This window comes from Dermochelys coriacea, chromosome 1 (assembly GCF_009764565.3).
Source record: "Dermochelys coriacea isolate rDerCor1 chromosome 1, rDerCor1.pri.v4, whole genome shotgun sequence".
NCBI lineage: Eukaryota > Metazoa > Chordata > Testudines > Dermochelyidae > Dermochelys > Dermochelys coriacea.
Window position 1 is genome coordinate 240,155,829 of NC_050068.2, and position 26,438 is coordinate 240,182,266.

Sequence of the window (26,438 nt, forward strand, 5' to 3'; positions counted from 1 at the left end):
ACATCCCTCCTTTCCTATTAAAGGTACAAGTGCCGCTAGTGTAATGCGACAATTCTATGGCGATGAGCCCCATAAAAATGCCTATAAATAAAATACATTTTTCCAGGAAAATAACAGTGAGGGAATGGATAAAATGTTCTTCTTTGTAACCACATTGCACTGCAATAGGTTGCTACAATGATCTAATGCAGACTGCATTTTACATTTATTGCTGCAAATTACTTGCAAGGTAACGGGGATTTTCCTTTACTAAACAACCAGGATTTTTGGTATTTGTCCAGGAACTATTCCCAGCATGACCTCAACGATACTAAACACTCAGAGTTTCAGGTGCTCGTTACCTCTCAGAAGCAGGCCCAAAGGGAATACTACAGTTCTTCAGTCAAACCTCTTATTTTTCTCAATTATCTGCTCCTGCATCTGAGACACGTACCAGTACCGTTCCAGGGGAAGCTGCTGGCTCTATACCTTCAGCTGCAAATGTATCTCACAGGTGGAGGAGGATGACCCAAGAGAATCAAGTTTTCAGTCCTTGCTTACTAAGATGTGGAAGTTTGATTTTTAGCTACAAAGGCCAACCTACCAGATCTAAAAACACCTATTCAAATGCCTATTAATGAAGTTCTAAAAGACAGATTCCTAGGAGCTTGTCATCTTCCATAGCAAGGAAAGTACAGCCTTTCAACACCCATTGTCAGCAGAGTCCATAGAGAATAGTACCTTCTTCAGATAAGGCCTAATTTTGACACCCTTTACTCTTGAGATGTAAATGTGTTACTTTGGAAGTAATCTCATTACATTCAATGGATGAAATCCTGGCACTGTTTAAATCAGTAGCAAAATTCATTAACTTCAGCAGGGGCAGGATTTCACCCAATGGAATTACACCTGAAGTAACCCACTGTAAATAAGGGTGCCAAATTCAGCCCCATAAGAGGGGTTCAGCATCATCTAGGTTAGCAGCTAGTGATTCATTTTGCTTAAGGATGTGTGAAACTGCAGAATATTTTTCGTGATACTTTGGGAAGTTTCCCAGAATTTCATCCTGCCTATTTTTGGATCCCTAATAATTTCCATTTGTGGGACATTTTGCAAAACAAGAACTTCACAGAACAAAATTGTGACATTTTAGCTACTTTCGCAGTAGGGTAGAGGAGCATTAGTGTACATTAGAAGTAGGCCCAAGGCCCGGAGTCTGCTATTAATTATGCACAGGCAAATACTGAGCTGACATGGAATCATATTGACTTCAGTGAAGCTATGAGGCTGGATTTCTGTACCCACCCTCCCACCCACAACCAGCTGCAGGATTGAGACATAAAACTGATCTTAATATCATTCCAGATTCATTTATTTAAATTATGTATTTTAGATCTAAATCATCAATAAAAAGTTTGCATACAGTACATTCCTGGCATACTGAGACGTAGTATGTGGACCAGTATATATTTTCCCAACTTCTATTATTAGCGTCATTTTAGGATAATTAAAACTGAAAACAAATCAAATCTAGCTCATTATTTAGGCTGTTTAGTTTATGCACGTCACATAGACAATTAAAATAGACTGGTGTTTTCCCAAGTCAGCTTCACTTTAGGCATATGACTATTAAAAAAATTTAACTATAAAAAGCATTCAAGAAATATTTCTACAGACTAAGCCACATTCCATGAAAGCCAATGAAGTTACACCTGGTACAGGATTTGGCCCATCAGAGTTTTTAGGGCCCCATTTTCTTCTTGTTAAACCTAAATTTGTGACCTACTGCTAGGAAACAGGGTTCCTTTAAGCGAAAAGCATGGATTACTATCATAACCTGCCCCAGAACACTTGATCCAAATATTCTTATATTTTGGGAAAGATTGCATCCTGAACCGCATTTTGGATCTAATTTGGCTGAAATAAAGCAACTTATGTTAGAACTATAGAACTTTTAACAACTTTACATCCAGTTCTGTTTCTGAACTTTGCAATTTTAAGTGCTACAATACTTGCATGTGAGATTATTATATCAACAGTAAAATGCTCTTTAGTCAGCAGACCTTCGTATCCTTTGGTGATTACATTTCATGCAGATAAAAAAAGATGGCAGAGGGAGACATAATTTTGGGCTGCTCTGGGAGGCTTGTTTTCCCAGGAAACCAAAACAATTTTCCATTACAGCAATCCCTGCAGTAATGAATGCTGCTCCTTTGCAATATTAATGTCCACTCCTATCCTTCTTCGCCATCACAGGTGGATGGACATTGGATGGACCAGAAACCAATTGGAAAAGGTTATTGAGCCAGCTATATTGCCATGTGGGAGAGGAAAGCCCTGACAGCATGAAAAGGTGAAGACACTCTGGCCAGATGCTCTGAGATCCAGGAGGTTGAAACTGGATTCCCTGCAGATCCTAAACAACTTTGTGGTTAGGAGGTCATGTCCTCTGGCCCTCATGGTGTTGGTAATCCCTGCCAATTTGTCAAGTTTTCCATGACTGAGTATAATTTTTCTACAAGTTTCCAGAACTGTCGTGGCTGTGTTGATGCCAGGACATGAGAGAGACAAGGTGGGTGAGGTAATATATTTTATTGGACCAACTTCCGTTGATGAAAGAGAACAAGCTTTTGAGCTACACAGAACTCTACTTCAGGTCTGGACCTACTACCTATAAAAAAATGTAATTTATCAGGTTCAGACACTATAAATGTTGGACATTTATAGTTATTTTTTTTAATATGGTCTCGCCTAAGACTTGTTTAGCTTATTTAGGACATTTATTTTGGAGTGTAATTCTTTTGAACCATTAACATCAACCATGCTAATACAAAAGTTTATACTGGAAAGCTGTTGTGACTTTTTGCAAGAGAGTTTAATCTAAATTATAACATTGTATGTTACTAATATCCAAAAGCTTACACTCCTGTCAAAGTGTATCCACTGTCTCTGTCTTGTGGGGAGGGAATGTTAAGTCTAATTCCTTTATGATGAATACAGTTTCTCTCTCACTCAGAGGACTTGTGTCTCCTGTGGGTAGCCTCAACACACAAGCTCTGCTGAGGGGAATGTCACAGAACATTAGAAGAAGACAGAGTACCTCTGCAGCTGCTATTATAACCCAATCACTAGCCACCTGCATCTGGTAGTCACTTCAGTCAGACAAAAGACACTGGACTACATGAACCTCCGGTCTGATCTAACAGGATATGACAATCCTTTAATTGCTATGCAGGAATACGTGCACAGGGATAGACTAGTGGATCCATGAAGGCATTCATCAGCGATAGAACTCAGGATTTACAGTTCCAAAACCACAGGCTTAACTGAAAGGAAGTTCACCTTCCTTGTTGGTTATGGTAGGACCGTAGTCTGTGGGACGGCCAAGAGAGAGCAATCGTACTATCCACCAATCTGTAAGGAATCCATATCCTTTGTCTTTGAGAAACTGAGTTAGCCAGACTGGTCTGGTAAACATATTTCAGTCCTAATTTCAGCTTAAGTTTATAGCTGTACATATAATGTTGCTACACTCATTTCACCAGGATATTATTGACCAGCAAGTTATTAATTTTCAAACAATCCCTCACAAGGCATATTTTGTACAAAGATTACTACAATAGTGTGTAGGGTGTGAATACAGGGGTGCATTCGGTCATAGCAGGTCAAAACATACAAATAAGGAAGAGGCAGTTTCGTTTCTTAGATCGGGTGAGACTTTTGGGTTACTGCTGAGCCTCAAAAAACAGAAGTTCTCCCATGACCCACACCCAAAGAGCTACATTTTTGGCTTGGCAGAACTTCCCCACAAGTCAAGTGTCTGTATTTAGCTGTCTTCTAGGGTTTGTATTCTGTATGTCACCATTGTGGAGCAAACCACAAGGCATATATTTTAGACAGCAACATCCACTGCATGCAATATTTGGAGGAATTTTATGTAGCAGTGATTAAATCTAGGGTCCCCAGTTCTTGCCTAATACACATCTAAGTTCTAACTAAACCTGTGTTTGTTTTTAAATCTGGTATCATAAATTAACCTTGCAATTGTTGCCATTTAAATGGATGGGGAAAATTATGAGGACTACATAGGATCGGAAACACTGAATAGAACTTTTTGCAATTGGACTAAAGCAGTCACTTAAAGTAAAAGTTCCTGAATTGTCCTTAACTTCCCTGGGCAGGGCTCTCCATGCAGAGCTCTTCCAAGCCTTTATTTACCCAGAAACACCTTTGGATTGGGATTCTCTGACTAAATTTACTAATTAAAAGAGAGATGTCCTCCTACCTCCCCACATATTGATTAGTCTTAACCCACCTTTATGCCCTCTTCACACCCTGTCTCTCACTTCTTTTTTTCTTCCCAGGACAGTTTTTCCTGCTGCCTCCCTCCCAACTGTCATGTTTCCAAGACAGAAGCCACAATAAACAACTCTCCTGATGGTCTAGTTTGAAACTACACCTCCCATTTTAACTTTCCCTTTAAACTAAACACTCCATTTAACATGGTTTTAAATAGGCTTCTAGGATATGAATATCACTATAACTCTGCTCAAACACAGATACTGAAAATATGGCCTCATTCTTCCACAGCCCTACAAAAATCAAAAACAGATTTGTAGAAAATGTAAAATATATATCCTACAAGCTAATCTGTATAAGTAAATTTACTTGTCAAGCACAAAGTTGAAAACAGATGACAAGTACAGCACAGAGCATCTGATAATGTTTTGGTAGCACATCTATAACCAGTTATAAACACTGCATTGGGGATTCTCCCCACCCCCTCAGTCTCACCCTTCATATTGATCTGTCTTTAGACTAAAGCTCCTGACCTGATCAGTCCTTTTTCCTACCAATGGTTGGTCACGTTGAAGGCTTGTTTTCTTTCAGGACAGACGTTCCCTGCTGTGCTTTTCCTGGTTTTGGACTATTTTTAATATTTACTTTAAGTTACTTTGGCAACGGGGAATCACAGATGGTAAGAGTTAGAATTATGCCACAGGAGACATTTATCATCGTACCTTTGTATAATGTGAGTTCTTGTTCTCAGAATTTCTCCTCATGCTGGGCACTCCCGTGTTTATTTTATGAAGAAAGAACTAATGAATGAACATGCCTAATGAATAATATAAAACACTGATTAATATTTATTGGTGCCTGTATGATGATTGTATTAATAAGAAAACAACCATGTTTACTTTTGCCATTTTATACTAAAAAGAGAAAGGGCCAGATTTCTTATACTCTTCCTCATGTTAGTCCCCTGATAATCTCATTCACTTCAATGGCACTGAATATGGAGTAAGATAGTACTTCACATGAGCAAGGACATCAGAATCTGGCTCAAATGACTAACATCTGGCATTTTGCTCCCTTCTAGGAATCAGAACGTGATGTACATATCTCAAATAGGTATTGATGATATTTCAATAATTCTAAAATTATCTGTAAAACATGGCAGAGGGAAATCCGCTTGTTTATTTTATAAACAATAGTCAGGGGAGGAAAGAAGCCAGTCAGTTAGCCTAATTTCCACCAAAATAATGATAATAGTCAGTATTTTCAAAAATGTCTCTAAAGTTAGGCACCTCAATGGCATGGCTTTGAAAGGAACAGAGCACCACAGCTCCCACTGATTTGGCAGCAGGGTGACTCACAGATGCTCAACACCTCTGAAAATCAGGCTATGTAGGTGCCTAACTCTAGGTACTCACTTTTTTAAAATATTGCCTATTATTATATTTTTGGTTGAGTCTGGGACAACTGGACCAAGTTTTTGGATTTAGGTATATAACTTTAGACACCCCTGTTTGGAATGTCTGGCCAATAATAAATACTTTTCATCTATAAATCTCACAGCCCTTTACACAGGCAGGTCGTCTTATACCCATTTTACAGATAGGGAGAATGAAGAGACTTCCTGAAGGAGGGACACTCAGCGAGTTATTGGTAGAGCCCAGAACAGAACCCAAGCCATGGCAATACCACCTAGCCTCCCTCAGTGTGAGCCCCCTGGGGTACAGGAGATCAGGCTGGTGCAGAGAAGTGTAATTTCAGCCTCTCTGCACCACCTTGGATAAATATAGTTCAATGTGTAAGCAGTTACAAGAAAGATACCGAATTTGAAGTGCAAGCCACCTGACTGCAGAGGAGTGGTTGCAGTGTAACAAGAGGAGAATTTGTCTCATAATGTGCAAAGTATTGATCAAAGGCAAATTTCCCCCCAAAAGATACAGTCATCAAGAGGCATATTGCTGAGACTCCAAGAATTTGTTTCCTGTGACATAGTACAGTACTGTAGCGATAACGATAACAATTTTTATTAGCAAGCACCCTCATTAAGCAACCAAACTCTGTCAGCACAGTCAAGTTTTCCCACTGTGCACCACAAACCAAGGGCTAGAGCAGCTACAACTGAGGAGGGTGCTAGGAAGCCTGAGATAGTCTGGTTTGACTCGGATCTGCATAATGCAATATGGACACATGAGCAGAGGTGAGAGGTCTGGTTCCAGGAATTGTAAACTCAGGGTCACTAATCAGTGTACACGCTCAGGCACGGACTTAGAAACACCACCCCTGTGCACTCAAATCCCACAGACTCTGCGCTTACACTGCTGTGTAGACATACTCTGAGAGGTCACTTAAATCATGTTTTCTCTCTGAATAGGAATCATCCCCCCACCCCCAAGTGATGGGAAATGACAGTTGTATAACAATTCAGACATGCCCCACAAACAATTTAGAACAAAGTGAAAAAACAACTTATCCAAATGATCATACAGAACTTATTCAGAATGGCAAAATGTAATACAGCATGAGCATCTATGTTCCAGTTTAGATATCTTTCAGCCAATTTATATTCAAAAGTACAGCAATAAGTCTATACCAAGATGGGTTCAAGTTGAACACTGCTGTTATAACGACAACATATTTTTCTATCTATTTTCTATCACTCAGTATTTATACTACACTCTTCACCATAGTATCTTAGCTCTAAATGCCGTCATTTAAAACAAAAAGAGAGAGAGATTGAAGTATGTTGGGAAAGGTGACAAAGATGCAGAAGTTCAACATGAAAAAGGGATTCTGAGTTTTGAACAGAACTTTTTGAAAAACGGGAAAGGTTTTCATGAAGGATATGTTCCTTCCCTTCTACATTCCCATTGGAAAAAAAATAAAAGTTTTTAGTCAGCTCTTCTTTTGAATCTAAAGCCTGAAAACACTATGGAGAGGGGGTCAGCCCAAGAGCATTAGTCTGGTAAAGGGATGGGGACAGGTTATGTTATAAAAAGTAAAGGAGATTAGAAGTCCTACAAATGCAATATGTCCAAAGTGGAGAGACAGTTAGAGAAGAGTCAGCTGAGTGAATTTATGCTGAAGTTGATAATCTGGACAGTTGTCTGGCCCTGGAGTATAAACAGTATGCAAGCACCTCTGGATATGTTGTACAAAGATGATCCATTTTACTTGTCTCAAACACTTTTTCTTCTCCAATATTTTTATTAATTTTTGAAAATTGTTTTAACCCCCCCCCAAAAAAACCTATTATAGAACTGAAAAAATATTGAATTACAAATAATTCACTCAGAGACAAATAATTCATTTAATGACTTAAGGAGTTCCCGAGATCCTTTCAAAAGGACCCAAATCACCATTGCCCTTCATCTCGTGCAGTCATTTACAACGGTGCAACAAGAGTGCAAAATGCCACCAAAACCGAATGAGCCTGTTAGGCCCTCACTTTGCGCTGGTTTAAATGAAAACACAAGATGCAGAGCACTGGTCAATCCAGCTCCTATGCTCTTCCCTTGTTGAATACTAAGCAGAGAGTCTTTTGCCTTCTACATCCCCCAATAAGGTACATGCAAATGGTTGGGGGTGGGGCACATCCACACAAACAGTGGACCAGGGCTGAGTGTTCCAGTCAATTTGGGCAGAGGTGACTAATAGTCTTTGTCTTAGTCTGATAAACTATCTATGAAAACAGCATGAGGTAATCCATGCACTAAATAGTTTACCTGGAGATCCAAAGGAACTTTTCGGTATGATTAAAATCAGAAATGTGAGTTATTGGTCTGACTTTAAAACATGCTGTGATGTGAACCCTATTCGGTTTCATTCTCAATTATTTGCATCAATATAAAAGTCTATTTCTGGCATCTTTTCTAAGCTTGTGGTGCAATATATTCCGTCACTGATGGTCTTGAAAATTTTCAAGGCGCAAAGGTGCTGATTGGGCTGATTAAAAAAAAAATGCCAAACTGTTAAAGTCAGAAATGTTACTCTGTTTGGAAAGGTCTCTGAGAATGCTTTTGTAATGCAATTTACCAACTGTAAATAGTTGAAGAAAGTAGTACACAGAATGCCAAAATTGTCTACCAATCTTGTAAATTAAATGGTTTAATTCTTTGCTCGTTTAGTGTCGTACGTTTCCTAATTAACGTATGCCAAGCTCAATCCTTTCTTCCATATAAAGGAGTTTTTGTTACTCCCAGGAGCTGGGTTCCCCTAGAATGAGTCAGCTTTGGAAGAGACTGCTGTTTTTACATACAGTTTAGTCAATGCCCCAGTGGCCTGGCAAGTTACTTTAATAGCAGGATGAGAGTCTAAGCATAGTGGGCAGGGAGACAGGAGACATTAGCAGATGTGTCAATGCCCTGTGTTACTAGGCAGGATTAATTAATAATACACCAAAGGCCAAATCATGGCTTATCCTGTGATGATGTAGTAGGGGTGTGGGAGAGCTCCTCCCCCTTGCATGCACACCAGGAAGCCTGTGCTTGGCTGTGTTAAGGGTGGGGGCTAGCTAGCACTATCAGCAATGCTTACTAGCCCAAAGAAGGAGTATTTAGGCAAGGTGAGGGAAATGAATGTAGCCACCGACAGCACCAGAAGAGGAGCACTGGAGAAGCAGTGCAGGATATTGTGGCTCCCCAAAGGCCTCCCTCCACCACTGCTGGAGCAGCAGACATGCTCTCCTACTCCAACAACCTAGAGATTCCCTCCACCCTGCTTCCAGAGCCCCACAAAGCCATAGTTTTGGCCACACAAGAAGTGTGGCTCTATTTTGTGTAAACAGCATCACAGGACTTTGACTCCTGATCAAATGCAATCAGATTACCCAAGTAAGATTTCCCCACCTCAGACCCGCACCAGCCAGCTCTGCAAAACTTGGCTTGAGATCTACAGTCGAGCTGAGTTCTTTCTGTTTCATGCATCATCCCTACCAACACAGGTTCTGCAGGCCAGCTTAGAGGCCCTCTACCCAGGTGTCTTCACTGGGGTTGCATAGGTGTAACTATGACCTTGTCTACACTTGCCAATGCTGACAGAAGCATGGAAGTTATGTGTAGCTCTACACTGCAGTGCAAGACATGCTGCATCCAAGCTGCCGCATGGAGCTACACATGGCAGTGAAAAGTGGGGAGGCAGTGAGGACAGGCTCTGGCAGCCGGGAGGCAGAGGGACACAACACTGCTAAAAATAGCAGTGTAGACGTGGGAAGCACTGCTTGGACATGTAGACACCCTTGCAAGGTTCAGGTATATACGGCTCTTTATTGTACTCTACTCATTGAGGCAGTGCTAATGGTTCCCGTAACCCACCCAGCAATATTGTTAATCTATCCAACTATAGTCTTAGCCCAGCGGAAGAATCTGTCCTATCTCGGGGCCTCTCCTTTTGCCCCTCCACCCCCACGAACATGATACAGTTCTGTGGTGACCTAGAATCCTATTTTCGACGTCTCAGGCTGAAGGAATATTTCCAACACACCTCTGACCAACATTTTAACCCACAGAGACCTTCCTGCCAACACTACAAAAAGAAGGATTCTGGGTGGACTCCTCCTGAAGGTCGAAACAGCAGCCTGGATTTCTACATAGACTGCTTCCGCCGACGTGCACGAGCTGAAATTGTGGAAAAGCAGCATCGCTTACCCTATAACCTCAGCCATGCAGAACACAGTGCCATCCACAGCCTCAGAAACAACTCTGACATCATAATCAAAAAGGCTGACAAAGGAGGTGCTGTCGTCATCATGAATAGGTCGGAGTATGAACAAGAGGCTACTAGGCAGCTCTCCAACACCACTTTCTACAAGCCATTACCCTCTGATCCCACTGAGAGTTACCAAAAGAAACTACAGCATTTGCTCAAGAAACTCCCTGAAAAAGCACAAGAACAAATCCGCACAGACACACCCCTGGAGCCCCGACCTGGGGTATTCTATCTGCTACCCAAGATCCATAAACCTGGAAATCCTGGACGCCCCATCATCTCAGGCATTGGCACCCTGACAGCAGGATTGTCTGGCTATGTAGACTCCCTCCTCAGGCCCTTCGTTACCAGCACTCCCAGCTATCTTCGAGACACCACCGATTTCCTGAGGAAACTACAGTCCATTGGTGATCTTCCTAAAAACACCATCCTAGCCACTATGGATGTAGAAGCCCTCTACACCAACATTCCACACAAAGATGGACTACAAGCCGTCAGGAACAGTATCCCCGATACTGTCACGGCTAACCTGGTGGCAGAACTTTGTGACTTTGTCCTGACCCATAACTATTTCACATTTGGTGACAATGTATACCTTCAAATCAGCGGCACTGCGATGGGTACCCGCATGGCCCCACAGTATGCCAACATTTTTATGGCTGACTTAGAACAACGCTTCCTCAGCTCTCGTCCCCTAATGCCCCTACTCTACTTGCGCTACATTGATGACATCTTCATCATCTGGACCCATGGAAAAGAAGCTCTTGAGGAATTCCACCATGATTTCAACAATTTCCATCCCACCATCAACCTCAGCCTGGACCAGTCCACACAAGAGATCCACTTCCTGGACACTACGGTGCTAATAAGCGATGGTCACATAAACACCACCCTATATCGGAAACCTACTGACCGCTATTCCTACCTACATGCCTCTAGCTTTCATCCAGATCATACCACTCGATCTATTGTCTACAGCCAAGCGCTACGATATAACCGCATTTGCTCCAACCCCTCAGACAGAGACAAACACCTACAAGATCTCTATCATGCATTCCTACAACTACAATACCCACCTGCTGAAGTGAAGAAACAGATTGACAGAGCCAGAAGAGTACCCAGAAGTCACCTACTACAGGACAGGCCCAACAAAAAAAACAACAGAACGCCACTAGCCATCACCTTCAGCCCCCAACTAAAACCTCTCCAACGCATCATCAAGGATCTACAACCTATCCTGAAGGACGAGCCATCGCTCTCTCAGATCTTGGGAGACAGACCAGTCCTTGCTTACAGACAGCCCCCCAATCTGAAGCAAATACTCACCAGCAACCACACACCACACAACAGAACCACTAACCCAGGAACCTATCCTTGCAACAAAGCCTGTTGCCAACTCTGTCCACATATCTATTCAGGGGATACCATCATAGGGCCTAATCACATCAGCCACACTATCAGAGGCTCGTTCACCTGCGCATCTACCAATGTGATATATGCCATCATGTGCCAGCAATGCCCCTCTGCCATGTACATTGGCCAAACTGGACAGTCTCTACGTAAAAGAATGCATGGACACAAATCAGACGTCAAGAATTATAACATTCAAAAACCAGTTGGAGAACACTTCAATCTCTCTGGTCACTCGATCACAGACCTAAGAGTGGCTATACTTCAACAAAAAAGCTTCAAAAACATACTCCAACGAGAGACTGCTGAATTGGAATTAATTTGCAAACTGGATACAATTAACTTAGGCTTGAATAGAGACTGGGAATGGATGAGTCATTACACAAAGTAAAACTATTTCCCCATGGTATTTCTCCCTCCCACCTCACCCCCCACTGTTCCTCTGATATTCTTGTTAACTGCTGGAATTAGCCTACCTGCTTGTCACCATGAAAGGTTTTCCTCCTTCCCCCCCCCCCCCCGCTGTTGGTGATGGCTTATCTTAAGTGATCACTCTCCTTACAGTGTGTATGATAAACCCATTGTTTCATGTTCTCTGTGTGTGTGTATATAAATCTCTCCTCTGTTTTTTCCACCAAATGCATCCGATGAAGTGAGCTGTAGCTCACGAAAGCTTATGCTCTAATAAATTTGTTAGTCTCTAAGGTGCCACAAGTACTCCTTTTCTTTTTGCGAATACAGACTAACACGGCTGCTACTCTGAAACCTGTGATCATGTACACTGTTATTTATAACTAAACTAGTTGGATGGACTCTACACGCTACTGTTCATGATTAACAAAATGAAAAAGGCCCATGATCTCCTCCAGTTGTGGTGGTTTCTGCAAACTAATAGGAATAAAAAGTACTAAAAGCTTATCTTTGTCACTAGAGTCAGCAAACTGTGGGTATGCACAGGGAGCTACTAATGAAGTTGGTTGTGATCATGTGGAAGAATGACTGCACTGATGGGAGATTTGCCCAAAAAAGGCTAGTGTGCATGTAACGCCGACAGACCGTGGTCCGTGGCGGGCAGGATTGAACCTAGGACCGCTGGAGTTTAGTGTATGAGCCTCTACTTCATGAGCTAAAAGCCATATGATTCTTAGTTAAGGCTGTAGGAGACTCATTAATCTCTCTTTAAGTGGTCTCGGTGCCACTAGATGGGACAGAGCACCACACCCAGGAGGTGTGTGGGTTACATACAAAAGATCCCAGATTCTATTCCAGCTCTGCTACTGCCACTGTGCCTCAGTTTATCTATATAATAGGTATCATTAAATTACTTTTCCTTCCTCAGAAGGGAGCCATGAGAATTAATGTTAATGTTCTAAAAAGCTTTGTGAGCCTAACAGAAATCTACTGTATACATGCAAAGTATGAACCAAATCCTAATAGAGTGCACAGGCCAAATAAACAGGCTAAGGAGTCTGAAGTGTTGGGATTATCACCAAACATAGTGCAAAAGAAGTCGGATTGCCTCCCCTGTCAATGCTTTTCTACATCTGTAAAGGGGGGAGGGCATAAGAGGGAGGAGTGGCTCCTATATGCTAATTGAGTTCACCCCCAGACATACATCAGACATAGGTTCTATCAGACACAGAGCCAGTTTCCCTACTGGTATAACTCCTAGACCAGTGGTCTCCAACCTTTTTACACACAAGATGACTTTCTGAATGTAAGTGCGACTCAGGATCTATCCCACCCCTTCCCTGAGGCCCCACCCCACTCACTCCATCCCTCCTCCCTCCGTCGCTCACTCTCCCCCACCCGCACCAGAGTGGGGGAGGGGGTTGGGGTGTGGGCTCTGGGCTGGGGCCAAGGGGTTTGGAGTGTGGGAGGAGGCTCTGGGCTGAGCCTGGGGCAGGGGTGCAGGAGGGGGTGAGGGGTGCAAACTGTGGGAGGGAGTTTGGGTGCAGGAGGGGGCTTCGGGCTAGGGCAGAGTGTTTGGGTGCAGGAGGGGTTATGGGGTGCTGGGTCTGGGAGGGGGCTCAAGTGTGGGAGGGTGTGAGCTCCTGCCGGGTGGCACTTACCTCAGGCAGCTCCCAATCAGCAGCGCAGCGGGGCTAAGGTAGGCTCCCTGCATGCCCTGGCCCCATACCACTCCTGGAAGCGGCCATCATGCCCCTGCAGCCCCTGGGGCAGGGGCAGCACGTGGCTCCACACGTTGCTCCTCTCTGCAGACTCCACCCGCGCAGCTCCCATTGGCTGCAGTTCCCTGTTCCCAGCCAATTGGAGCTGCAGGGGCGGTGCTTGCATGCAGGAGCAGCGCATGGAGACCCCTGCTCCCCCCTCTTCACTGGGGCCTCAGGGGCGTGCTGGCAGACTGGGAGCCAGCCTTAGCCCTGCTGCACCACCAGACTTTTAGCGGCTGGAGATCATGATCAACTGGCAGAGGCTCCAGGATCAACTAGTCGATTGCGATAAACCCGTTGGTGACCTCTGTCCTAGAGGTTTGTGTGTCTTGAAACCCACAGATCTGACCATCACCACATTTTCAGGGTATAATAATGGATTTGTGAGATGGCCTTTCATGCTTTTTATTCCCTTAACAGAGCTTTCTAAGAACTCCAGTCCTATTGCTACCCAGAGATAGAAACAAGACAGATAGACAACATCCAAACATACCTTTTTCACTGAGCAAAGCAAGGCAAATGAACAGCCATTAGCATAAATCCGAGCTATGCTGTTTCTATATAATAATCTATAACCACTCAATAAAATACAGCCTAAAACAAAACCATATGAATACATCAAAACCAGAGTAGCTTCCATGCAATGCACTTAAAGGCCCCACCCGGGCATCCAGAGGGACAGCTCTCATAGTGGAGCTGGGAGATAATGTATGAGATGATTTATACATCGTTCCCTTGCTGAATACAAACTAAATCTGCTCTTAAGAAAACTCACTTGTTCAGGGTGAATAGCCAAAGAAAGCAAGTTATTTTGCCAGCACTTGCTTGCAGTGGTGGGGTAAAGGGAGCGTGGTACCATTATAATGAAGGAATTTTCAATCAATAACAAGAGCAAACAAATGAGTTGAGTGTTTCCTTGACGCATTCTCATTTTCTTTGGTTTAATACAGGTAGACTCCACAGGACTTTGGCTGATGGTACTGATGCCAAGACCCTGATCCAAAGACCACTGAACTCAACTGAAAGAGATTCACATTGGCTTCAGTGGGCTTTGAATTAGGTCTATAGTGAATGCAGGTAGCTGGATGTGTGACATCTATTCTTTTCTCAGCCATCACATGTTGATTGTGGGGGTTGGAGGTAGGAGGCTAGTGTTTATTTTATAGGAATCTATTTTGACATTGATCTATATGACCCGTGAAGGGTATTCAGAAATGGGACCTCTGGGTAATTACACCATGCATGACATTGATGTGGCCAGAGACTTTGGTGTTGGACATAATTTATAAGTTAAAATGAAACTCTGTACAGTGTGCTGCATTAAATTTCATTTCCCAAGAGGCCACATCCTTCGGACAAAATACAGATTGTCTTTCATGAGGCCTTTTGTTAATCTGCTCTAAATATCTAATTGCACCCACCTTCTTCATCATATTACCATATGTGTGATAGGTTTACATTGGAAGATACATGGGCCTAATCCTGTCAAGGAGCAGAGTGCCCCTTGACTCCAATGAGAGTAAAGGGCAATATACACCATGAAGGAGAAGTTTGACCGCCTTGTAGGATTGGGGCCAGTGGTGGGGAAGGGGGACAACAGATTGGTCAAGCATATGCACACATTGCAAATTGTCAGATGACTGCTATGGGGAAATCACATCCTTGCTCAAAGATGCTTGAGCCTGATCTTTAAGAATGAACTTCTGTTAAAGCCGACCAAATTCTGCCAATTTTTGCCTCAGAGCAGTTTCACAAAAACCTGCTGTCAGATGCAAGTCAGATCTGTTTGGGTGTATTGCAGTTCACTTTGCTCTTGTTCTCACTGAGACTGAGGACATCTGAATAAAAAATATTATGGGCCTCATTCTCAAGTCCAGCTGAGATTCACCTTGTTTCAACCCAGAGGCAGATGCATTTCAGTGGCTGGTAAAGTGACCCCATCTGTACACTCTGAAAAGCGCTTTAAGATCAATCAGGATGAAAGATGCTATAAAAATGCAAGGTCGTATCTTCTTATTTCCATTTGCTATTTCCTGAATTCCTCACAGTCAAATTCAAAGCCCTTATGCTTTTGAAGAGTTAGGCTACATCTACATGGCAGCTTATGTTGCCCAAGGGTGTGAATATTTCAAACACATCCCTAGCAACATAAGCTACACCCACATGAGTGCCAGTGTGGACAGCAACATAGCTTTTGCCACTCTTGGGGGCTGGAGTAGTTAAGCCAATGGAAGAGCTCTCTCCCATTGTCTTAGAGCAGCTACATTCGAGAACGTACAATGACGCAGCTGTACTGCTGTAAATGCCCTAGAGTAGCCAGGCCCTTAGTAATGTACACAGCACATTCTCTGATATATGACAGGTTTCAAAGTAGCAGCCGTGTTAGTCTGTATTCGCAAAAAGAAAAGGAGTACTTGTGGCACCTTAGAGACTAACAAATTTATTTGAGCATAAGCTTTTGTGAGCTACAGCTCACTTCATCGGATGCATTCGGTAGAAAACTGATATATGCAATACCATTTTGGCACTCCTTACTCTCTGAAACACTGACAACATATTGATGCAGTTAAGAATAATAAACTATAGATTCTCATACGAGAACTGGAGACATTTAATTTCAGTTCATATTCTTACACAGTGAATTAACCCTATAAGAATGTTATTAATTTAATCTTTTTCATGGAGAAATGTTTTTATGTTTAGACTGGTCCTGTAGTTATGGATATGCCATTGATTTCTTGTTCATCTAACAAAATGGGTTTTTTTCCTTCTATGCACAGCAATTGACTAATACATGAAGGTGGTGGAGAACAATATGGAACAAGATCATTCCTATTTTTCTTTAGCCGTTATAGTATTTGCACTTACAATATATTATGCCAAAGTTCTCAACATGTTTTACAAATATTAATGATTTCTACCTGTGAGACAGGAATGTATTATCCTCCCATTACTGATAGGAAAGATGGGGCACAATGGAATTAAATGATTGCACAAAATCTGTGGCAGATCCAAACAGAGCCAGAACTCCTGACTCCCAACCCTGTGATTTAAGCCACAAAATCATCCTTTATTTCTTGGCCCCAATCCATCCCCTCTCCCTGCCCCCACCATTAGAAAAACCTCCATAAAATAGAACAAACATGCTAATGTACTCTGTTGGTTTCTGCACACATAACATCCTTCTTCGTATTATACTGTATTTTGATGACACAATCTAACATCACATACTGTATCATCAGAGTTGGCCTTGATTTGAGGCACTTGAAATGTGAACGCACACACTATTTTGGCCTTTTTTTCTTGTGAAGATAATCTTGAAAACAAAGTGACAAACCAATCACTAGATATGAAAGAAAAGGCAAACAGGTTCCACTTCTGAAGCTTGAGTTGAGGGGGTAAAGCAAAACCTGATGGTTACACACACATTTATGTTGAGCCCTTTACATTTCGGACGAATCATCTTTCTAAAATCCAAAATCCCTAGGATATCATTGCGCCACTGCACAGGGCTGAGAAATGGCAACAGTTTCATTGGGAAGGGGTTGGGGAGAAGGGAAGCCCATAAAAAAAGCATTCATGCTGTCTACATGGCTCATAAGAGGATCTAATAGGGAAGAGTTAAGCTCACACATTCCATATATTAACTAGAATTTCCTGCTTCTGGAGAGTTTGATCTTGCACCCTTTGTAAAACTCCCATTGACTTCTGTGGGGCAGGATTAGGCATGAGTGCATAATTGTGTTATTTTAAGGTTGCATTGCTGGGTTTTGTATTTAATTTCTTAGCTTTTTTTTTTAAGTAAAAAAAATGGGGAAAAAACCCACTTCATTCTAAAAAGAAAAGGAGTACTTGTGGCACCTTAGAGACTAACAAATTTATTAGAGCATTACAGGGCCTCGAAAGAGTCCTTCATTCTAAGACTTTCAAACAACACCAGCTCACTAAAAATTATCAAGGGACCTTCTACTGTATGTTGCATAAGCTAGAACCATTTGGCTTAGGTATATTCTGAACCCAGCTATCACTGACCCAAGCTGCCAGAACACTCAGCCGCAGGGATCATTTTGATTTTAGAAATTGCATGTTAAAAGGCTAGAGTTTGGAATTTCAAACTTATCTGATATCCGGTTAGTCATCACTGTAGTATGCAGCAAAATGCATTCCCTCTGAGCAGATTGTGTGTTAATACTATGTCAAATAAAGCAGTCATTATTATTTATTATCCTTAGGCTAAATCAGTTCCCTGAGACATCCCAATGAAGCAACCATCCTAATTCATCATGCCCCAAGTAGAATACACTGAATTATATTTTACATTTATATAGCATCTTTCATCTTAGAGAAAGCTATAATGTAAGTCACATACATATACCACCATGAACTAAAGCATCCTCTGTGGGTGAAGACAGCAGCTGTAGCAAATTGCATGAAACTTGGAGGGAGGAGCACAGGTTGTAGGAGAGAAGAGTCAGGAGAAGGCATCAGGAACTTAGTCAGTAGGCACAATGCTCACTGAGGTTGTAGTATCTCTAACCAGATCATTTAACAAACAGTCAGTTTAGTTTTAGAAACATGGAATCCTCTCATGTTATGACCCAGCATGCAGTACATAAGACAGCAGCAGTACACAGTATGCTGCACATCAGTGGTGGGAGAGAGGAAGTTTTCATATGACAACCATTGGCCTAGTCCAAAGTAATTTCATAATTGCCAACTTCAAGGTTTCTTGCATCCGCCTCTGATGCATCTGGTACTGGCCACTGTCAGACAGAAGTTGCCAGACTAGATAAACCACTGGTTTGATCCACTATGACAATTCATATGTGCCTATGGAAAAAATATCCCTACTTCAAAAGTGTTGCTTACACATCCATTTTACACTTCCTAATGACTCATTATTCTAAATTCTGACCTCACAATTTCAAGCAGCAGAACTTTTGAATGTTTTGTATTTTCCACAATATTTAGCACTGTAACCTACCATCTGACGTGATGAGTCATCCCTCAACTAAAGCTTGATTAAACCACATCTGGTGATGAGCCTTTCCTGCACTAGGCTCCGGCCAATCCACAAGGCTGGAGCTGGTCTGTTGGCTTTCAGAGCAAGAATATAAGCCTCGCAGGAGAAACAGCAACTCAGTCTGCCCAAAGTCACCTCATGGCTTGGAACTCTCCCCTGCCTGATGGTGGTGATGGACGCCATAGGCCTTAGCTTGCTCCAGCCCTGGCTCCCAGCCCCACTCCTGCTTTTTTCTGAACCCACTCTTGACTCTGGCTTCTATTCCTGGCCCAGCTGCACTGCACTGCATTGCATTGACCACTAGGCCTGAGTGTACTGCTCCAACTAATAGGCTTGACCCACCATGTCTCAACTGCTGACACTGTAACCATTTTGTAACCTGTTTCTCCTAGACTGGTAAGAACATACAGGGCCTGATCCAAAACCCATTAAAGTCAATGGGAGTCTTTCCATTGATTTCAGTGGGCTCAATCCCAAGACCATAGTACTTGCTAACAAAAGTAAAACTGTGACAGGACCCAAAGGTAGGCTGCTCCCTACATTCATTAGAAAGGGGATGAAAGTAAACACAATCTATTAAAGTTAGCAAGCTTAAGATCAAGCTCTTGTAGCTAAAGATATGAACTGTCCTCTTGTTGCTAAAAGTGATATCTGAGGTGAGAGGGAAAGTCTTGGAAGGAGCATTAAACTGAAAACCATTACAGAAGTGTACTCACCAGTCAGGTTAACAACCCCGGGCTTGAAAGGTACTTAAAAGAGACATGTGCAGTCATCCTCAAGACTTAAGCCAACCTCCTCGGTTAAATAAGTGCTCCCCCTCAGTATCAGCTCAAGCCGGGGAAGCTAATGATCCAACCAATGAACCAAATTCGGCAAGGAATCCTGGTCACGTGCCACCTGAGGAATATTGCACTGATTCTAAGAAGAAGCAGTGATTTTGTTCCATTTCAGTTTAGACAGAAGATCCTTGATAGCTATACTTTAGGTAGCCTCTCTTTTTGTTTTCAAAGCAGGTGGTTCAAGGGTGGTGAGTTTTAGTGACAGCCCAGACACATTTTCCTTGCTTTTGTTGCTATGTTTCCATGTTTTCACATGATATACTAGAAACTCATTTTTTCCTGCGTTTTGTAATTAGCCTTGATTTACTGGGGCTCTAGGAAGTAAACAGGAAACTTTCAACAATCACCACTAAAGGTCGAGTAATATCTATAACAACTATTTCAGTGGTACTTTCAAAAACATATTGCATCTTCTTTATATGTTAGTTTCTTTGTTAATCTGGGGAGTTCATTCCCTCCTCTACTACTCAGATATATAAACACAATTCACACTTGCATGCGTCTCCCTGCAGAAAATACTAGTATTCCTGCTCCCTACACAGTAAAAAGTAATAATAAATAATAATAAGGTGCTTTAGTCTTAGAATTAGGCACATGCAGTAATTATTATATAAGTTATTATTCACCATCCACTTGCACACTACGTGTGTAAAAAAAAAGTTTTGATTAAATGTATTGAACTACAGTGCCAGCCTTAATTTAAATAGTTAGAAAAATGGGGTATTGAATTTCCCAGGATCTTTTTTTTAATTAGAACCAAAATAGTTGCAAAAAAGAAGAGATTAAAGGCAAATATGAATTCTAGGTGTTTTGGCAATGCAATAGCAAGTAACTAGAACTTTATCAGTTTATATTTAAAATTGAGTACAGGTGTTTGTCTTATTTGTACTTTATTCTTTTTAGTGAAAGTACTTTGCAGTAAAGTATGTGGCATCAACAGCTTTTGGGAATTATATCATGAATCTCATAATATTTGATGTATTTCTTAAAGCTCCAGCTCCAGGAGGCAAGTTATTATGTGATAATCTCAGCTTTCATTACAGCAGGAAAGTAATACTTAGATTGTCTTGTGTAGCATGAGACAATGTGATTACAGGCACTGTGGTTTATCCTGGCAATTATCATTTGGGTTTGGAGCAGTCGTGTTTTGTTTTAGGTGGAAATGATTGTGCCTATTAAACTATTTACAGCTGGTATTCTGCTATCTTGATCACTTTTAAACCATTTTTATGAACCATTGGTGTGCACTTGGGTCACATTTTTGCTTTTGTCTGCCCTAACTGTTGCAGGCAAAAGCAAAAATGTGACCCAAGTGCACAACAACAGTTCATAAACCCTTTAAAAGTGTTCTTATGTTCTAAACTGACCCCTTCACTAAAAATAAAGCCCATGATCCCTCCAAAAGAAAATACCCAGCAACTCAATCAGGTGATCAATCTGTGCAAACCAAACACCAGGATCAGAGTTTATCAAATGCCCTAAAGTTTCAGCCTATCCCTTGCCTCTTCCCCACCCAACAGTCTGTGTGCATACCCGTGGCTCTGATCCACTTCCTCAGGATACTCCCCCGCCCTCTGCAGTCTCTTTCTCTCTCTTCCTTCCGCCCAGCTTCCCTTCCTGTTTGGAACTCCTCTTCTCCTAAATCATATGGTCCTCTTTGGACCCAGCCATTGCTCCTGTCCAGCTGTGACAATTTTAAGCTGAGTGAAAATGTTTTCAAATTAGTAAAACACCGCAGACTTGAGCTATAGTTACACCAGGCCAGACATTCTGGATTACACAGTGTGAGGGTGGCTCTCTGAAGTCGATCAGCACCCAACAGAGGCATCAGGTTGTGGGTAGTTTTCTAAGGAAAGGGGATTGCAGCCATGGACAGTAGAAGCAGCTGGTAAGGGAGGAAGGAAGATAAATCCCTCCTACTGTAGGTAAATTGCCTTATTGACTCAAGCAAAGACAGCTGTGTGGAAGGAAGGGAGATGATTGGCAGAAAAAGGGTAAAACATTTTAAATTGAACTTTTGGGAAAGCATGAATATTGTTAGAATAAAAATCCTAAACATTGGGGTTTGTCTGATTCTTTCAGAACCCCAAGAAGTTTTTGAAACTCACCCCATCACTACTTTAGCCATTGTTAGTTTAAGATACACATACCAGCCATGGGTCATCTGTAAAGCTATGGACATGTTTGAGGTCAGAACAGTTTCAGAGTTTCAGTTCTTGCATAACCCACTACCAGATGTTATCAGCAGAAACAAAAGCTGGGTTCATATATCTAGGGGCTCCTTTTAAAATTCTAACCAATATCATTGACTCAAGCTCCCACATAGAAGCCAGGTAAATGAAATACTTTTCGGGGCACCTTAAAAACAATTCTTACGCACACAAAGTGTCTGTGTATGAAGCTTTTTGAGGAGAAGAAGGGACACAATCATCTTGGGGGAAAACACAGTAAAGCTATAATAAAATCCTAATTTTTACCTGCAGCTGCATGACACACCACTACACTTATTACCTTATTTAGGCCATAAAAATATTTTGTTTGAGGATTTTTTTAAACTTGGTTTGCTCATCTTTAATTGTACCCATATACTCTCTCTATATATGGTTTTGTTGTTGTTCTGTTTTCTATACACACACACTAACTAAATAAACATACCCATGGTATCTTTAGCAGTAATCCTTTAACTTAGTTTCCCCATCCCCAATATGAACATCCTAGAAAGCAATGTACCTTTAATAGTCACATTCCTCCTGTTTAGTGAAGTCCCAGAGTTCATGGAGGTCTGTCTCTAGCACCTAGGGGACATGCTGCGTGGTCAGGTCCTGAGGCTACCGAAGAGGATTTCAGTTTTACTGGTACTGGGTTGGGATCCCCTCACCAGAGTTGGGTCAGCTCTGTTGCTGCCCTCTGCAGCTGCAGCAAACAGTCACCTCTGGACATTAAGTCCCTGTCGCAAAGCCACCTCTTCACAGTGTTCAGCAGAGAGAGATCAATGCTACAGAGCAAACTTGAACAGAACCCTTACCACCTGAGAAGCACTCATGCCAGAAAATCGGAGTCCCTTTCTCTGACATGCCACGCTGGATGGATGTTTAGGTTAGGGCAAACCCTCAGCCAGGGCATATTTGGTGCACTTTTTCTCCCCCTTTGTTCCCCAACAAGGATAATATTTCATTACCCTTTCACCCAAAACTAAAATTAATTTTAACCCAAAACTGAACATTTTTACATAACAAAAGGCAAATGAGGCCCGGCTCAGTTTCTTCCCCCCCCCCCACTGTTTGCCAGTAGATGGTAGCAGAGAGCTCCTTCCGCTATGGAGCCTCTGTCCTCCCGGCATTTTGAAGCAGCTCTGGGTTGCTCTTTCCCCTGTTCACCAATGAATAGTAGTAGCAAGCTCCCTGCCTTCTAGAGCTTCCAGCCTCCGTATGTACATTTGTCAAAAGCTAATTCAGACGTTCTGAGGCCTTCTTCATTTCCTGGACTTTCACCCTCCCTGCTTCCACCCAAGCAGATATTTTCCCTTCTTTAACCACTCTCCTTCCCTTACTGGTTCCCCTGATCTCAGCCAAGGCCCCAGTTCTTCCTCTTCCAGCACAATCAAGCTTACCATCCTAGACACAGTGATTTACACACCTCTTTCAGGGCAGGGACCAGTATCAGGGTCTCCCACATTCCAGGTGAATGACCTAACCACCAAGCTATTGGCTGTTCTGAGGTACGTCTCTCATTCCTTTAGACCAAAAATTCCATCCTGGATCCTGAGAAACCTTTCCTGATGAACGTTTCCTCAAAACTGATATGTTTCTGGAAAAGGTTTCCGTTTTGACAAATCGGCATTTTCTGCCAAAATGTTTTGTCAAAAAGTTTCCAGCCACTCTACCTCTGACTTCAGGGAAGCACCGAAGATTTGTAGAAAACAATAAGCAAAGGGTACCAGATTTGCTGAGACCACCCATAGAATTTTCTAGGTATCATTAGCACAAGTGGTAGGTGAAAAATCCCAGATTGCAGTAGTGTGACATGGGTACCTGCATTATCTTATTTAGACCCTGAAAATATTTTGTTTTAGGACAGTTGTTTTAAAACAAAAGTTAGTTTGCTCATCTCTAATTGTACCCTTCTAGAAGGCTTACAAATATAAGCTCTGGTCTTATTGTACTGAAATATACATTCACTGTCAGCAAGCACAACAGAATATTTTCTGAAGAATGAAGACATTTACTTTTTTTTAAACTGCAAAGCATATCAGAAGTTTCATGTGTTATACAGCTGTATAGCCAGCATTTATAATAGGGCACCAAGGCTTTTAAAATTAGACCTAGACAAAGCCAGCCCAATTCTTTGGGGGTGATCTTCTGAAAAAAATTTAATTCAGGCCCCCCTACATTCAACCCATCCTGGCCAGTGTATTCATGTTTTGCATAGGACCGGCCTCTGGGAAGGGCCAGAAAGACGATCCTTTGGAGAATCCCCAAATTTAACTGACATATCTAAAGGCAAGGAGATCTTTAGGCCACCACCAGCTTTCCCTGCTGTAGAAGCAGTTGATTCAGCTACTAGTACTGGAGTCCATGCATAATAGTCAGCATAAACCATGTCTTTAAACCATGATTTGAGGACTTCAATAGCTCAGACATAGGTCAGGTTTTTCGTAGGAGTGGGTGGGTGAGATTCTGTGGCCTGCGCTGTGCAGGAGGTTGGACTAGATGATCAGAATGGTCCCTTCTGATCTTAATATCTATGAATCTATAAAAATGTCAGGGGCAGTTCTTCAAATAACTGGGGGGAAAGTTAACTGCTAGTAATACTCACCTGTTGTAATAAACTAGCTGTGTATGTGTACTGCTGCCCTCTAACGGACAGAATTAGAACTGCAAAGATGTGTCATATGTGCTGTACTGCGGGATTGCTATATTGCAGATTCTTATTAAGTTCAGTTGTAGGGATCTGTACCTTTTTTTAAAAATACAGGAGGATCCAAGTTCCAAGTCTGTGGCCACGAAGTTCCAAAGAGCCACAGGGCAGAGCAAACAATCATGAAATTGAATGGGGCTCTATTCTCTAGGCAAGCTAATCAAAAAGCTAGCAAAAAAGATAGCTTCCTGTGCTACTTATCAGGGGCTAGCATCCAATATTCTGCTCTGGCAGGCTTCAGGGCAGGGCACCATCCAGAGACAGAACTTGGATGGTCTGGTGGATGACACCCTCCTGGCCATAAACAAGTAATGTACATGCATGCTCATCCTGATGGGCCCCTCTGTGGCATTACAGGAAAGCCCCAAATACTCCTCTGTCCTCCAAGAAATTATCTGGGTGAACAGAAACACCAGCCTTTGGCTGTGGAATCTCAGAAGGCTCAGTCCTCTCTTGCATATTATCTGACGTCTGTATGAAGCCATTGGGAGACTAATCAGTCAGGTCAGGCTGGAGCTCCAGCAGCACACAGATGAGTATCACCTTTATGTCAAATGTAACAGCAGCATCGCTCAGCTCTCTCAGCGCCCAGCCAAAATCAGCAGCAGGAGGGAGAGCAGTTGGCTACTGCTGAACCCAGGCAAGAATGAAGTCGCTGGAAGGTAAAGGGAAGCACTTCCCATAATTTGTGTCCTTTGAAATACTCCCATTTCCAATGGCATCTGCCCTCCAATCATTAAACTAGCTTGCAGCCATGTGTACCTTTTGGACTCCACAAGGCTACTGGGTGTCCAAGTAGCCTTGTCAACAACAAATATCCATTTCCACTGGTGACTGGCCATCCTATCAGATACATACCAGACTATGGGTCTTCATGCAGTTGTGACCTTCAGGCTCTACTACTATTTCAGAAGCTTATAAACTTGGTACAAAATGCAGGATCCTGTTTGCTTAGCAATATAAACTATTGCGAACACATCACCCTGGCGATCTGCTCTTTGCACTGGCTGCCCACTGAATACAGAATCAAATTCAACATCTGTCCTGATGAAGTGAGCTGTAGCTCACGAAAGCTTATGCTCTAATAAATTTGTTAGTCTCTAAGGTGCCACAAGTCCTCCTTTTCTTTTTGCGAATACAGACTAACACGGCTGCTACTCTGAAACCTGTCCTGATATTGAAAGTCTTCGTGGGATTGGCCCTGGCTGTCAGAGCGATCACCTCTCCCACAGCAATCCTAAAACTATCAACTGAGGAGGAAGGGGGGGGAGGGGTTACAAGAGGCAGAACTTCCACAGGAACCAAAATTAGACTCTGGAATTCACTCCTGCACATGGTAAGTAAGACTACAGGCCTTGGGATTGCAGAAATTAAATGTGGAGCTCATTTCTTCAATCTAGTTTTCCCACAGTGTGTCCTTCAGACACACAAACACAGACAACAAACCTTCTCACTTTCCCTCATGTGCCCCCACTCCTCCCCACACACGCAAAGTTAAAAATAGCCTGTAACTATTAAGTCATTTCTACTACAAACTGGGAAAGGAGAGATTGTTTCTAGCATTTCTATTGTAGAATACTTGAGAAGTCCTGGAATCTCAGTGTGTTGGGGCATGACTACCAAGACAGACATTTTTGTTACAGGTTCAATAATGTAGGAAATGAAGGACTTCCCTATAAAGTCAGTGTGTTTTACTTTTAACCAAATTCTCCATATTCCATTTTTATTCGTGTCTCAATGGGAGAAGGCAAGCAGTTTTAAAAAGGAAATTAACTGCTTCTATCTAGTTTCCCCCCCTTTATACAAGGCCCGGGACAGTTTAGAACTAAAATGCTGTGTTGTCTTGGGCAGCTCACAAATAGTACTTATGCAAGCTGGGAACTGGCTCACAATTACCAGTTCTCCTTTAACTTCTGACCTATTCCTGGACGTCAGATGGGAATGATTATTAGTCTATCCGGTCTGGGGTGAATTTGATCCTGAGCACTAGGACTGAAAAAATTGAAAGTTTATTCCCTTAAAAACTTTACATACTGGATGTTTAAAATTTAATGCTCAACCCTTAAAGCTATATTCCTAGCTCAGAGATGGTAAGAA

General features: G+C 42.2%; 1 protein-coding gene across 3 annotated transcripts in view; it reads right to left on the reverse strand.

The window, feature by feature from the left end:
- The window catches only part of BPGM (bisphosphoglycerate mutase), a 127,163-nt gene that overhangs the window by 20,822 nt on the left and 79,903 nt on the right, over positions 1-26,438 (reverse strand). For 2 of the 3 annotated variants that reach the window (XR_006282304.1, XR_005295606.2), the window contains one exon: positions 5,001-5,095. The exons of the other annotated variant lie outside the window; for it this stretch is intronic. The gene's annotated coding sequence lies outside the window, so the exon portion shown is untranslated. The remainder of the gene's footprint in view (positions 1-5,000; positions 5,096-26,438) is intronic. 3 annotated transcript variants of the gene reach the window in all.